Raw genomic sequence first — 12,672 nt, 5'->3', positions numbered from 1 at the left:
ATTCAAAATAATTTTACTGACATAAGACAACAAATAATATGGGGAAACAAATACACAAAATTAAATGGTAAATGTCTTGTCTAGTACATGCATAATCAATGAATTAATGATTATATATCATTTATAAATGATATGCTGGATGATAATTTGGATATAACATAAACAATCGTCTCGTTGTATCTCAGTCAAGATTCTACTTCATCAAAATTATCTCCCCATTACGCCATCTAATTTTTAGCTCACCTTGTCCGAAGGGCCAAATGAGATTTTCTCATCACTTTGTAGCTGATCCATCATCCAAAACGGCCGCCAGCGGGGGACTTTATTTAACATAGGACCCTATGGACAATACATACAAATGTCTTGTTTTAAAGAACCACTGAATGGAATGAAACCAAACATGCCAAGAATGTTCCTTATGAAGTGCTGGCCAAGTGTTGTTACTTTATATCCGATCCATCATCCAAGATGGCCGCCAGCGGGGGATTTCGTTTAACAAGGGACCGTATGGACAATACATACAAATGTCTTCTTTTAGAGAACCACTGAATGGAATGAAAACAAACATGGCATGAATGTTCCATATAAGGTGCTGACGAAGTACTGTTACTTTGAAGCCTATCCATCATCGAAGATAGCCGCCAGAGGGGGACTTCGTTTAACATAGGACCCTATGGACAATACATACACATGTCTTCTTTAAGATAATCACTGAATGGAATGAAACCAAACATGGCATGAATGTTCCTTATGAGGTGCTGGCCAAGTTTTGTTACTATGTAGCCAATTAATTATCCAAGATGGCTGCTAGCGGGGAACTTAATTTAACAAAGGACCCTATGGACAATACATACAAATGTCTTCTTTTAGATAATCACTGAATGGAATGAAACCAAACATGGCATGAATGTTCCTTATGCGGTGCTGACCAAGTGTTGTTACTTTGTAGTCAATCAATCATTCAAGATGGCTGCCAGCGGGGAACTTAGTTTAACAAAGGACCCTATGTGAAATATATACAAAAGTCTTCTTTTGAAGAACCAATGAATGGAATGAAACCAAACATGGCATGAATGTTCCTAATGAGGTTCTGACCAAGTGCTGTATCTTTGTAGGCAATCCATCAATTAAGATGGCTTTCAACGGGGGACTTAGTTTTACAAAGGACTCTATGGGAAATATATTCAAATGTATTCTTCTAGAAAACCGCTTAAAGGATTGAAAAACATGGTATAAATGTTTCTTTTGAGGTGCTGACCAAGTGTTGTTACTTTGTAGCTGATTTGTCATCCAAGGTGGCTGCCAGCAGGGGGAGTAAGTTTAACATAGGACCCTATGGGAAATACATATAAATGTTTTCTTCTAGAGAACCACTGAATAGAATGAAACCAAACATAGCATGAATGTTCCTAATGAGGTGCTGACCAAGTGTTGTTACTTTGTAGCCGAACCATCATTCAAGATGGCCGCCAGCAGGGGACTTAGTTTAACATAAGACCTTATGGGAAATACATACAAATGCTTCTTCTAGAGGAGCACTGAATGGAATGAAACCAAACATGGCATAAATGTTCCTTATGAGGTGCTGATGAAAACCTTAATACATGTATCTTTATAGATTAAGATATACAGTAAACTGCAAAAATATCAAGAAAAGAAGATCTACTGTTAACACACAAGTCAACATGAGCAAAATTGTCAATTGACATCTTGTTGGAGTTATTGTCATTATAAAGTCATTTTCTACAATTTCAATGAATTTATTAGTAATTTCTGTAACCTTTACAAAAGTCTTCTGCTTTTGATTAAATTACGGGGCCAATATTAAACCAAATTTGGCCTCAATCATTATAGGGGTATCTGTTATGATTTAATCTAATTTTACATGATTTCCAAAACCAAAGTAGAATCAGGTGAGCGACACAGGCTCTTGAGAGCCTCTAGTTTCATTCGTAAAAGTGGAAGCCATAGTAGGATAACGCGCTGTCAATTTAGCGCTTGAAAACCGATAAATTTATCCTGATAGCATTATTACGATCCTTATATGACAGCTGTATTGTAAAAACAATGTATCTATTAGCTATTAAGCATCATTTAATGTACTTTTAGGACTTTAGTAAGCTTAAAACTATTGTATGATCGGTTGTCAGGATGAACACTAATTACTCTAGAAAACACACAAAAATTATTTTATTTTGATAATATGCACAAAAAGATCCAAAGTAGTCTGTCGACAAGTATTGTTAGTAAAAATATGTTATTCAAACACTCCTATTTTGTTAAGACTCACTAGAAAGGTATTTCACTTGACCCATATATTTATTTTTAAGTACTGTGAATTTTTAATGTTATTATATCAACTTGTAGCCTAAATATAAAGCAAACATAAGTTGATGTTTACAGAACAAAGATAGTTGTATGTAAAATTGATGAATAAGATGAATTACAAAATGTAACAACAACAAAAAAAGAGAAGCGAAAGATACCAACAGTACTTAAAATGCCATGCCATGCCAAAAAAAAAGCAACAAACCAACAAAAGACATACAACAGTATACAAAATACAACAAAGAACTAAAAACGGAGTAACACGAACACCACCAAAAGACCGGATTTCATGTGCTTCGGAAGAGTATGCAGATCCTGCTCTACATATGGTACCCGTCATGTTGCTCGTGTTAGTACACACCTGATGATAGTTTTATTCGATAGGTCTCATTCGAGGAAAAGTGGACGAGATTGTGGTTACTACAATTGGAACATATCTGTCATCATCTGTAAACAAAATATTTTATAACGGGCAAGCAACTCATGATGTCGCCCGTAAAACTTTCTAAGGGATTATTTCAATTTCACCACTTGGAACACTTTGTTTTAAAGCTTCCTTGTACGCAGCAGCCCTCTATCAAGGAAATCATAATAAATGCAAGCTCTTAGATATCGTATCAACTGGGAGATATATACACCATATGCAGGTGCTGCTGGAATGTTGCTATATAGAAACGGAAAATTCACAATTGTGAAGCTGAAATTATTTCCTCTGTTGTAAAGTTATTTCTCAACCGACCCTCATGGTCAGTTCATAGGTGTTGGTGGAGATATGGGGTAGACTTAACTGTACCTGTTGCATCATTTATTTCAAGTTCGATGGGATAGATGTGTTCAACATTGTCACCAAACTATGAATTATATAGTTAGGGAACACCAACTATATATAGCGGAACGTGAATGCAAAGGATAATGCTAGCTTTATCACTTATCAGAAAAAAGCTCTTGCATGAATCTATTTCTCATAATAAGTGTGAAATTCACATAAAAAAACAATTCTTTTTTTTCAAGCAATCGCCGCCGACGCTGGATTGTTATCCCTATGTCTCACATTCTGAGACTTTCGACGCAGGCGAGATGAAAATTTCTAGGAAACTAAAGTTTCAACTTCCTCAGGCAAAGTTACCTTAACATGAGTTTGCCTATTCTTTTTAAGTGCCTTTGCTCATATAGCTCCTATTTGTCTGTGTATTTATAATATAGAAACATATCTTTTTATCCGTATTTCATACAAAATATCTGAAACATTTTTTGAAACTCATTTTCAATACTAGTATTATACTGCTCATTCAACACCTTTTTGAATGTTTGACTTTGTAAAATAAAACAAATGAACATTTATTGCTACCATGCAAATTATTTACATTTATATATACACAAAGATATTTGTATGATATTCCATACATGCTGCAATAAATTAAACCATAAATAAATATTGATTTAATTATATGTGCAATGGATATTGTGATACATATTTTTTTTTAATTTACATACAAAATATTTTTTTTTTTAAATGAAATTGACACGCATACATATTTTAATAATATTTCCATGCATGCTGGTTGAAATTAATCCTATAAAAACTCATCAAAGATACCGGGCTTCTGATTTATTACGCCATGCCAGACCTGTATTTGGTCTATATAATAGAATAGAGAAGGAAAACGGGGAATGTGTCAAAGAGACAACGACCCGACTGAAGAGCAGAAAACAGGCCAAAGCCACCAATGGGTCTTCAACGCAGCGAAAAAAACACGCACCAGGAGATGGGCTTAAGCTGTCCCTTTAACAATAATGTATACTAGTTCAAAGACTCATCAGTGGTGCGCGAATAAAAATAGTTGGAATGCCAAATCAAACACGAAGTTGAAGAGCATTGAATACCAAAAATGACAAAGAATTATGCCAAATCCTATTAAGGCTATTAATGTCATGGTGTATAAAACCTTAGTGTTTCGAACAATATGAAACATTTAATCAACACTAAACTTACAGAAAATAACTTCAAACTTTACTAAATTCTTCCATAGATATAAAGATTAGGTTTTGAAGTTTGGTTGTACCTGTAGAAAACTTATTTCAAACTGGATAGCACATCCTCATTTTTACGGAGATGTTGTTTACCGAGCCCGGAAATTTGGAAACGATCCGGGTAAACTTATCGATCCTTTAAATAAATTCTAAAAGGTTACCAATTCAATACTGTAATTAGATCTTTGAATATTGTTTTGTAGGTATTAATATTGATTTTGTTACCAGTTAATTAAAATCAAACTAAATATTATTTTTATGTACATATGCACATTCATAGCTCTACAATCTGTCGATACATGTATCTTGACATTGCACAAGGTCATGTTTTTCTCTTACTGTTTATGACGTCTTTACACTAAATCCATAGGATGTTGGATGTGTACTGATTGATATTTAAGTCTTAGATGCATGATTTTTTTCATAAGTTGTTATTGGCCTTGAACTAGCTGTCAGTAACTGCGAGTACGGACTCTCATATCTGTACTTAGTGTTTTTCTGTTGATTGGACATATAAGTACCCGTCCACGTCCACTCTGTGTTTTTGTTAGATGTATTTCTATTTGTATCCATCTGATGAGTTAAGCCTTTTTCAACTGATTTTTATAGGTTCATATGTTGTACTGTTTCACCACTGTCCCAAGTAAGGGGAGGGGTTGGTGCCTTCAAACGAGTTTAACTCCGCCACATTCTGTATGTGCCTGTCCCAAGTCCGGAGCCTGTAATTCAGTGGTTGTAGTTTGTTGCTGTGTAATATATTTGTTTTTCGTTCATTATTTTGTACATAAATTAGGCCGTTAGTTTTCTCGTTTGAATTGTTTTACGTTTGTCATTTCGGGGCCTTTTATAGCTGACTATGCGGTATGGGTTTTGCTCATTGTTGAAGGCCGTACGTTGACCTATAGTTGTTAATTTCTATGTCAATTGGTCTCTTGTGGAGAGTTGTCTCATTAGCAACCATACCACATCTTCTTATTTCTATGTAAAAAATATTTCAAGCCAGAACATTTGTCTTCCAGCAGTTGCATCGACTCGATACACAGGACTAGTCGGTGGCGCTTAAATAATAAAAGTTCCGATGTTCCACCCGTTGCATATGCCTTAAGGCAATAATTAAATAAAAACGATAGTGTTTGTTGTAACTATCTTAGCTAAGTGTTGGCATAAGTGCGCTTACAATTCAATTTTTCATAAAATCAATAATTCCATGGGGCATAACTCTTTTTAAAATAGTTCATCGGCAATGACTTTCAAATTTGTTCGCGACATTGCTGATATAAACCTTTTATTCAAATTTCATAAATATCTGGCAAGAATTGTACATGTAAGAGCGCTTACAATGCAATTTTCCATAGAGTTTACATTTCTAATGGCGCATTATTGGTAGTACTACATAAACATAAATAAAAGATAATTGATCAGTGCCGATTTTCGAACTTTTCCGAGACATAATTGATATAAACTTCCATATAAACTCTACACGTGAGAGCCCTCGCAATTTCCCATCAAGTTAATATTCCTAAGGGGATAACTCTTTTGAAAATAGTTGATCGGGACTCATTTTCAAATTTCTCCGAGTTCTTACTGAAATAAGCTTAAAATATAAATTTCATAAAAATCTAGCAAGAATTGTACACATGAGAGCGGTTACAAGACCGGGCGGACGGTAAGACGGACATACGGAAGGACGCCCGGTATTCTATATGCCAAGCAACGAGTCACGCGGGCGGACAAAAACAGTTGTAAAGCCAAGTGAACAAGCGTTCTGAGAGTATTGCATAGCAATACATAGTCCCTATCGGTAAAAAATTCATTGTACTGGAACAAAATGCTAACTTGTCATGATAAAACTATATACAAATTATCAAATCAATATCTTCATGCATGACGAAAAAAAGTGCGAAAAACTGATTATTTGAGTGAATTTTCTATGTCCAAGGACCATAACTCTGCACAAAATCATCAGAACGGAATAAAATTCGAACTTGATCTGTAACTTGTCATGATAAAACTATATACCAAATATCAAATCAATATCTTCAAGCACGAAGAAAAAAAGTGTGGAAAACTGATATGTCGGACTGACGGATGGACAGACAGACAGACAGACAGACAGACAGACAGACAGTCAAACGGACGGAGTGCAAACTTAAAGTCCCCTTCGACTTCGTCGGGAGGGGCGTGATAAAAAAGTCGAAAGGCATTAGAAAAAAAAATATTCCAGAACGTTGTTCCGAATCTTGCTAAGGTTATATTTGCCTGTAGGTAGAAAACCTTTTTAATCCTAGTATCTATGATGAGTTTATTTAGTGTTTCGAAATAAAACAAATTATCAACAGTAAATTTTAAAAATTAAAAGAATGATAAAATGTTATATACAATGATTTCTGTGATACATACCATTCTGTCTTTCCATATAAATCATTTCAATGTGATTTAATACATGGATATTTTTACAATATTACATAAACGAAGCAATACATGCATAGCATAAACGAAGCAATACATGAATATAAATCATTTCAATGTTTATTCATACACGGATATTTTAATCATATTACATAAACGAAGCAATACGTACATACCATAAACGAAGCAATACATGAATACCATAAATGAAGCAATAAATAAATTCCATAAATGAAGCAATAAATAAATCTCATAAATGAATGAATGATAAAATGTTATATATCAATTGTTATTGTAATGCACACGCATTTTGATCACACAGTTTAACACCTTTGATTTTTAATATGGTTCTGAAATCTCAGTATATGTTTTTAAAACAAAAATTACTCATTAAACATTTACTGTAGATTGACAAGAAATTTTCAACAACTGACTATGAGAGATCCTTTATATTGAAAATCCTGCTTTTTCATTAATAGCAGTAAAGGTACAATTGGATGTGCTTTTGTATTTTTAGTTTCAAATATAACAATTTATTGACAAAAACGTACCGTCCGCAATTTCGTTGTCAAAGGTTTAAAAATTATGTATAAATTATTCATATTTAGAGAAAAGCAAATAAATTTTGTAATTGTATGTTTATGAGTAAAAGTATTTTGTGTTTATAGCAATCTATTCTATTAAAATCTGCTTTTCAAATGCATCATGTATTTATGCCTGGGTACAAATAAAAATGAGATTGGACAATGATTGATGTACTTTCAGCGTCCTTTACAATTATATATAAGTATATATAATACTTATCAATGCAACGATGATCGATAATACACATGCTATTTCAGTATTTCAGACAAATAAAACATCAAATACTATCTGTATCGTAATTGTAGTCAAATCCATTATCGCGATCCACTCGTTTGATGGAAATCCATCTTTTTCCCTCTGTATGTGTTTTTTCATCTTTGGGGTATGTCAAACGTTTGATAAATGGGTATTTTGTTTCATCACTAAGAATTTGAATATTCTGGCTATAATTAGATTTAACTGATTCAGATCTGTTAACATGGTTTAACACAGGAGAGTCCGTTCTGTTCAACTGTTTTTCATTACGTACACAAAATTCATATTTGAGTGCTGCGAAAAAACAAAACAAAGCCATGGAAATTATAGTTCCGATAACTCCGATACCTATTACAACTCCAATCAGTATGTCCTTGCCGTTGGAACTTGAATTTGAATCATCTGAAATATGGACAAAATTGTTAAATATAATGTTTATCAAATACAAAATCAGAAACTGAAAAAGATATTATTGAATACGCTTTTTACAATGATAAACTGAAACAACTAACAATAAAGAATTCAAAGTAAGTAAGACCAGAAAATAATTTAAATGGAGCTGAGTTTGTTCAGTTACATGTATTCCTCGTATTGTGTAAAAAGTTGAAGATATTTAAGGGGGTTCGCGTTGGTAACACCAACATTTTCCTTAAATTTACACCATCGAAAGGGTTAGCGTCCATGCATCATCTGCTAAAGTCTTGTTAAAACTCACCGTTGCATTTTATGTTGGGGATTTATTGAATATGACCAGTTTTAGGGAACCCTTAAACACAGTCGAAAACACTAGTAGGCATATATTATTGTATTTTCCCCATGTTCTCAATAGACATATAAATAACTGTTAAAATGCGTAGGAGAAAGATGTAAGTAAATCTGAAATTTCATGTTAATATCTATAGCCTGAATGTAAATTAATGGTTTAAAATTATTGAGCAAGTCGAAAATTCTGGCACTCTCAGATTCATAACATTTGTTTGAGGCAAACTTAAGTTAGAGTACTGAAACGAAAAATTCAGCAATTTTTCCATTCGTAAAGGGGCATAACTATAGAACAGTAAAAGTGACGCCATCAAAAATCAAATTTGATCTGTGTTTTGTGTTTTGTGGTAATAAGCATTGTGCATAACTTTCATAACATTTTGTTGAGGCAAACTAAAGTTAGAGAACGAAAACGAAAAATTCAGCAATTTTTCCATTTGTAAAGGGGCATATAACTCTAGAACGGTAAAGGTAACGCCACCAAAATTCAAACTTGATCTGTGTTCTGTGGCAATAAGCTTTGTGTATAAGTTTATTAAACTAAAAAGGAAACAAAAAATTCAGTAATTTTTCCATTTGTAAAGGGGCATAAAACAGTATCCGGGACAAGTTTGCAATTCCGCTGAGTGCACAAAAGTTGTCACCTTAATTTTTGGAGGTAGGTCAAAATGAAGTTGATAACTTGGTTGGTATTGGTTCCCTGGTATTTGTCCTAAAACAATTTGGCTCTAGCACCACTGTTAAAAAGTTATGCCCCTTTTTTATAAATTTCCTCAGAGGATTTTGCCTCAAAGGAATTTTTTTCTTTCTCAAAGGAAAAAGATTTCCCTTAAGAAATTTGCTGCATAAGTTTTTCTTTTGAGGAAATTCTATTTTCTTTGAGGAAACTTTGTCAATTATAAAATTGAAAATGGAAATGGGGAATGTGTCAAAGAGACAACAACCCGACCATAGAACAGACAACAGCAGAAGGTCACCAACAGGTCTTCAATGCAGCGAGAAATTCCCGCACCCGGAGGCGTCCTTCAGCTGGCCCCTAAACAAATATATATACTAGTTCAGTGATAATGAACGCCATACTAAACTCCAAATTGTACACAAGAAACTAAAATTAAAAATAATACAAGACTAACAAAGGCTAGAGGCTCCTGACTTGGGACAGGCGCAAAAATGCGGCGGGGTTAAACATGTTTATGAGATCTCAACCCTCCCCCTATACCTCTAGCCAATGTAGAAAAGTAAACGCATAACAATACGCACATTAAAATTCAGTTCAAGAGAAGTCCGAGTCTGATGTCAGAAGATGTAACCAAAGAAAATAAACAAAATGACAATGATACATAAATAACAACAGACTACTAGCAGTTAACTGACATGCAAGCTCCAGACTTCAATTAAACTGATTGAAAGATTATGTCTTCATCATATGAATATCAGGCACAATCCTTCCCGTTAGGGGTTTAGTATCATACCATCATAACATATATGAGAAGAACATAACCCGTGTCATGCCAACAACTGGTTTTTAAATAAATGTGTTTAGTTCCGATGCAAAGACCCTATAAGTGAATCAATATTAACGCCAAAATATGCAATCTTTAATGACCTGACAACAGTATCGTAACTATATCCCTTCTTAATAAGTCTATTTAAAGGTTTTGTTAGCTTCAGAGGTGAATACTGACATTTTTGTGCTTTATAAAGAATATTTCCATAAAAAATTGGATTTGAAATACCTGAACGTATAAGAAGTCTGCATGTTGAGCTATATTTACGAATGATGTCCTTATACCGATGATAAAATTTAGTAAATGTTTTGACTAGTTTGTGATATCGAAAACCCTGGTGTAATAATTTTTCAGTAATACATAAATTTCTCTCGTTAAAATCTAAAACATTGTTACATACACGAGCGAATCGAACAAGTTCAGATATATAAACACCGTAAGATGGTGACAAGGGAACGTCACCATCTAAAAATGGATAATTTACAATAGGAAATGAAAAATCATCTCTTTTATCATATATTTTAGTATTAAGCTTTCCGTTAATGATATAGATATCTAGATCGAGGAAAGGGCAGTGGTCATTGTTAGTATTAGCTTTATTTAAAGTAAGTTCAACAAGATAAATTTCTTTAGTATACATACTGAATTCGTCATTATTGAGAGCCAAAATATCATCCAAATATCTAAAAGTATTATTGAATTTGTGTATCAGATGTTGTTTCGATGGGTCTTTGCTGATTTTTGTCATAAATTGTAACTCATGGCAATACAAAAAAGGTCCGCAATAAGTGGTGCACAGTTAGTCCCCATTGGAATTCCGATAACCTGACGATATACGGAATCTCCAAAGCGAACAAAAATGTTATCTAGTAAAAATTCAAGGGCATATATAGTATCAAAGCATGTCCAATTGACATTGTTTTTTTGTTTATTGCTACTAAAAAATGACCTAAAAGAGTTTGAACATATATATTCACATTCTGACTTTTTAAATGCCCATTTAAGGTAGCACTACAGTCAGAATTTTCTGACTCCAACCAACAGTCTTTAAAGATTAATATCTCCAAAACTACTCAATGGATTTTTAAAATCTTTAACTCATTTTAAAGCTTAAATATTATTCTTTCTTAATCCATAGATACATTTATTTTTGGTATGATAAATCTCAAAATATAGCTCATTAATTGCCAAAAAAGTGGTCTTCCAACTTGGATGGAAATGGCACATTCAGATCAAATGGTAGTAAAAATTTGTTTTCATCCCTTTAATCAACCATATACAAACAGCAAAACCGTGTCTCAGATTTTTGATATATGCCTCCAGTAAGAAGATATAATGATTTAACTGCTGGGTGCCAAACCTCATTTCACCTTTCATCTTTGGAGACCTATAAATTCATTTAGAAACAAATTATCCAAAAACTGGGACACGGTATTGTAGAAAATACTCCCTTTAATCACATATAACAAAGTCAAGCCAAAGGGGGTACCCATAAAGTTTATATTTTCATTTTTTCCTAACAAATCTCATGAAAAATTGTTCTGAGAAATGACCTAAAAATGGAATTTCCCCCTTAGAACCCCTATAAATGCAACATAAATACAAAAATTCCACTGGGAACACCCCAGGAGTATTCTGACACCATTACTTTATTAATAGAACCACACACTTTGTCTCTTTGATGCTCTTATGCTGTAAATTTTGCATTATGTGTGGCACTGTGCAACACTAACTTGGCATTTGGCGGGAGTTTGACGTCACAGATTTGACCAATATCTGTGATGTAGTAATTAAATATAGACAAAGCTCCGCCTCTGTCCAGACAGTCTAAGATAACAGAATAACAGGATTGACCAGCTGCATATAATCAATATTTAACATCATTTTTCTCACTATAAAGAATAAATTTCATTTGTATTTTAAAAAGAAATATACTATTACTGAAATTTAAGCTAGAACATTAAAATTGTGCATCAAAAGACATGTTAATAAAAAGATCCAAGACCATCCACTTCTGTAAAAAAAGACACTCCCACATGATTTTTGAGTTTTATGGAATTGAAAAATTTCACCTAAACTTAAAATTGGTTAAAATGCCTAAAACTGTATTTAAATGTTGAAGACCAAATAGAAGAAATTTATACAGGCAGTCAGAGGCTTTCAAAGATACTTTCACACTCTTTTCCATATTTTTTTTTTAATTTTTTGTAGATTTCTTCCCTTTAGATTTTTTCCTTCATATCTTTTTCTTTTTCTCTGTTTATAAACATGTTATATAAATTACTTTTGTTGCAATACAATGAGATAAAACAGGGATTAACAGCTGGACACTGGTATCAACAGATGATTGACATATTAGCCCCTCCCAAATGCCTACATATTTAGATTAATTACCTTGTGCTTTTATTTACATAAGTTCATTATCAATTTACTCCCTGTTGTGATATGATAATGACTTTGGGATTTTTACAAACTGTGCAGAATAATACTTAATTCAAAATTATGTGATAAAAAAAATATCTTCAAAAAATCATTGTTAGACTGTAGTGCTACCTTAATTAGGTTTGTGAATTTTTTTCTTAATGAGAATGTGAGGCAATGTGGTATATAGGGTAGAAAAATCAAAACTTTGAACAGATTCAAAATCACCAATATATGCATGCAATTTATCAAGTACTACGAGTTCTTGACACTCCAAAAGTAATTAATTCCACTATTTTCGAAGGCCTTATATGAACAATTTATTATCTGGTTTTTGATTGTACCAAGTGTACTGGTAAGAAGAATAGACAAT

At 33.1% G+C, this 12,672-nt stretch overlaps 1 protein-coding gene and 1 long non-coding RNA gene across 2 annotated transcripts in view; both read right to left on the bottom strand.

Moving 5' to 3' along the window:
* Positions 1-12,672, bottom strand: part of LOC127701903 (uncharacterized) — a 231,899-nt gene that overhangs the window by 80,066 nt on the left and 139,161 nt on the right. The window lies entirely within an intron of this gene.
* LOC127701915 (uncharacterized) overlaps positions 7,062-12,672 on the bottom strand; it is a 51,586-nt gene continuing 45,975 nt past the window's right edge. Inside the window, exon 3 of the long non-coding RNA XR_007982252.1 lies at positions 7,062-8,010. This is a non-coding gene — a long non-coding RNA (uncharacterized LOC127701915). The remainder of the gene's footprint in view (positions 8,011-12,672) is intronic.

Source organism: Mytilus californianus, unplaced genomic scaffold, assembly GCF_021869535.1.
Source record: "Mytilus californianus isolate M0D057914Y unplaced genomic scaffold, xbMytCali1.0.p SCAF_5, whole genome shotgun sequence".
Classification (NCBI taxonomy): domain Eukaryota; kingdom Metazoa; phylum Mollusca; class Bivalvia; order Mytilida; family Mytilidae; genus Mytilus; species Mytilus californianus.
This window is presented reverse-complemented; position numbering and strand designations above follow the sequence as displayed.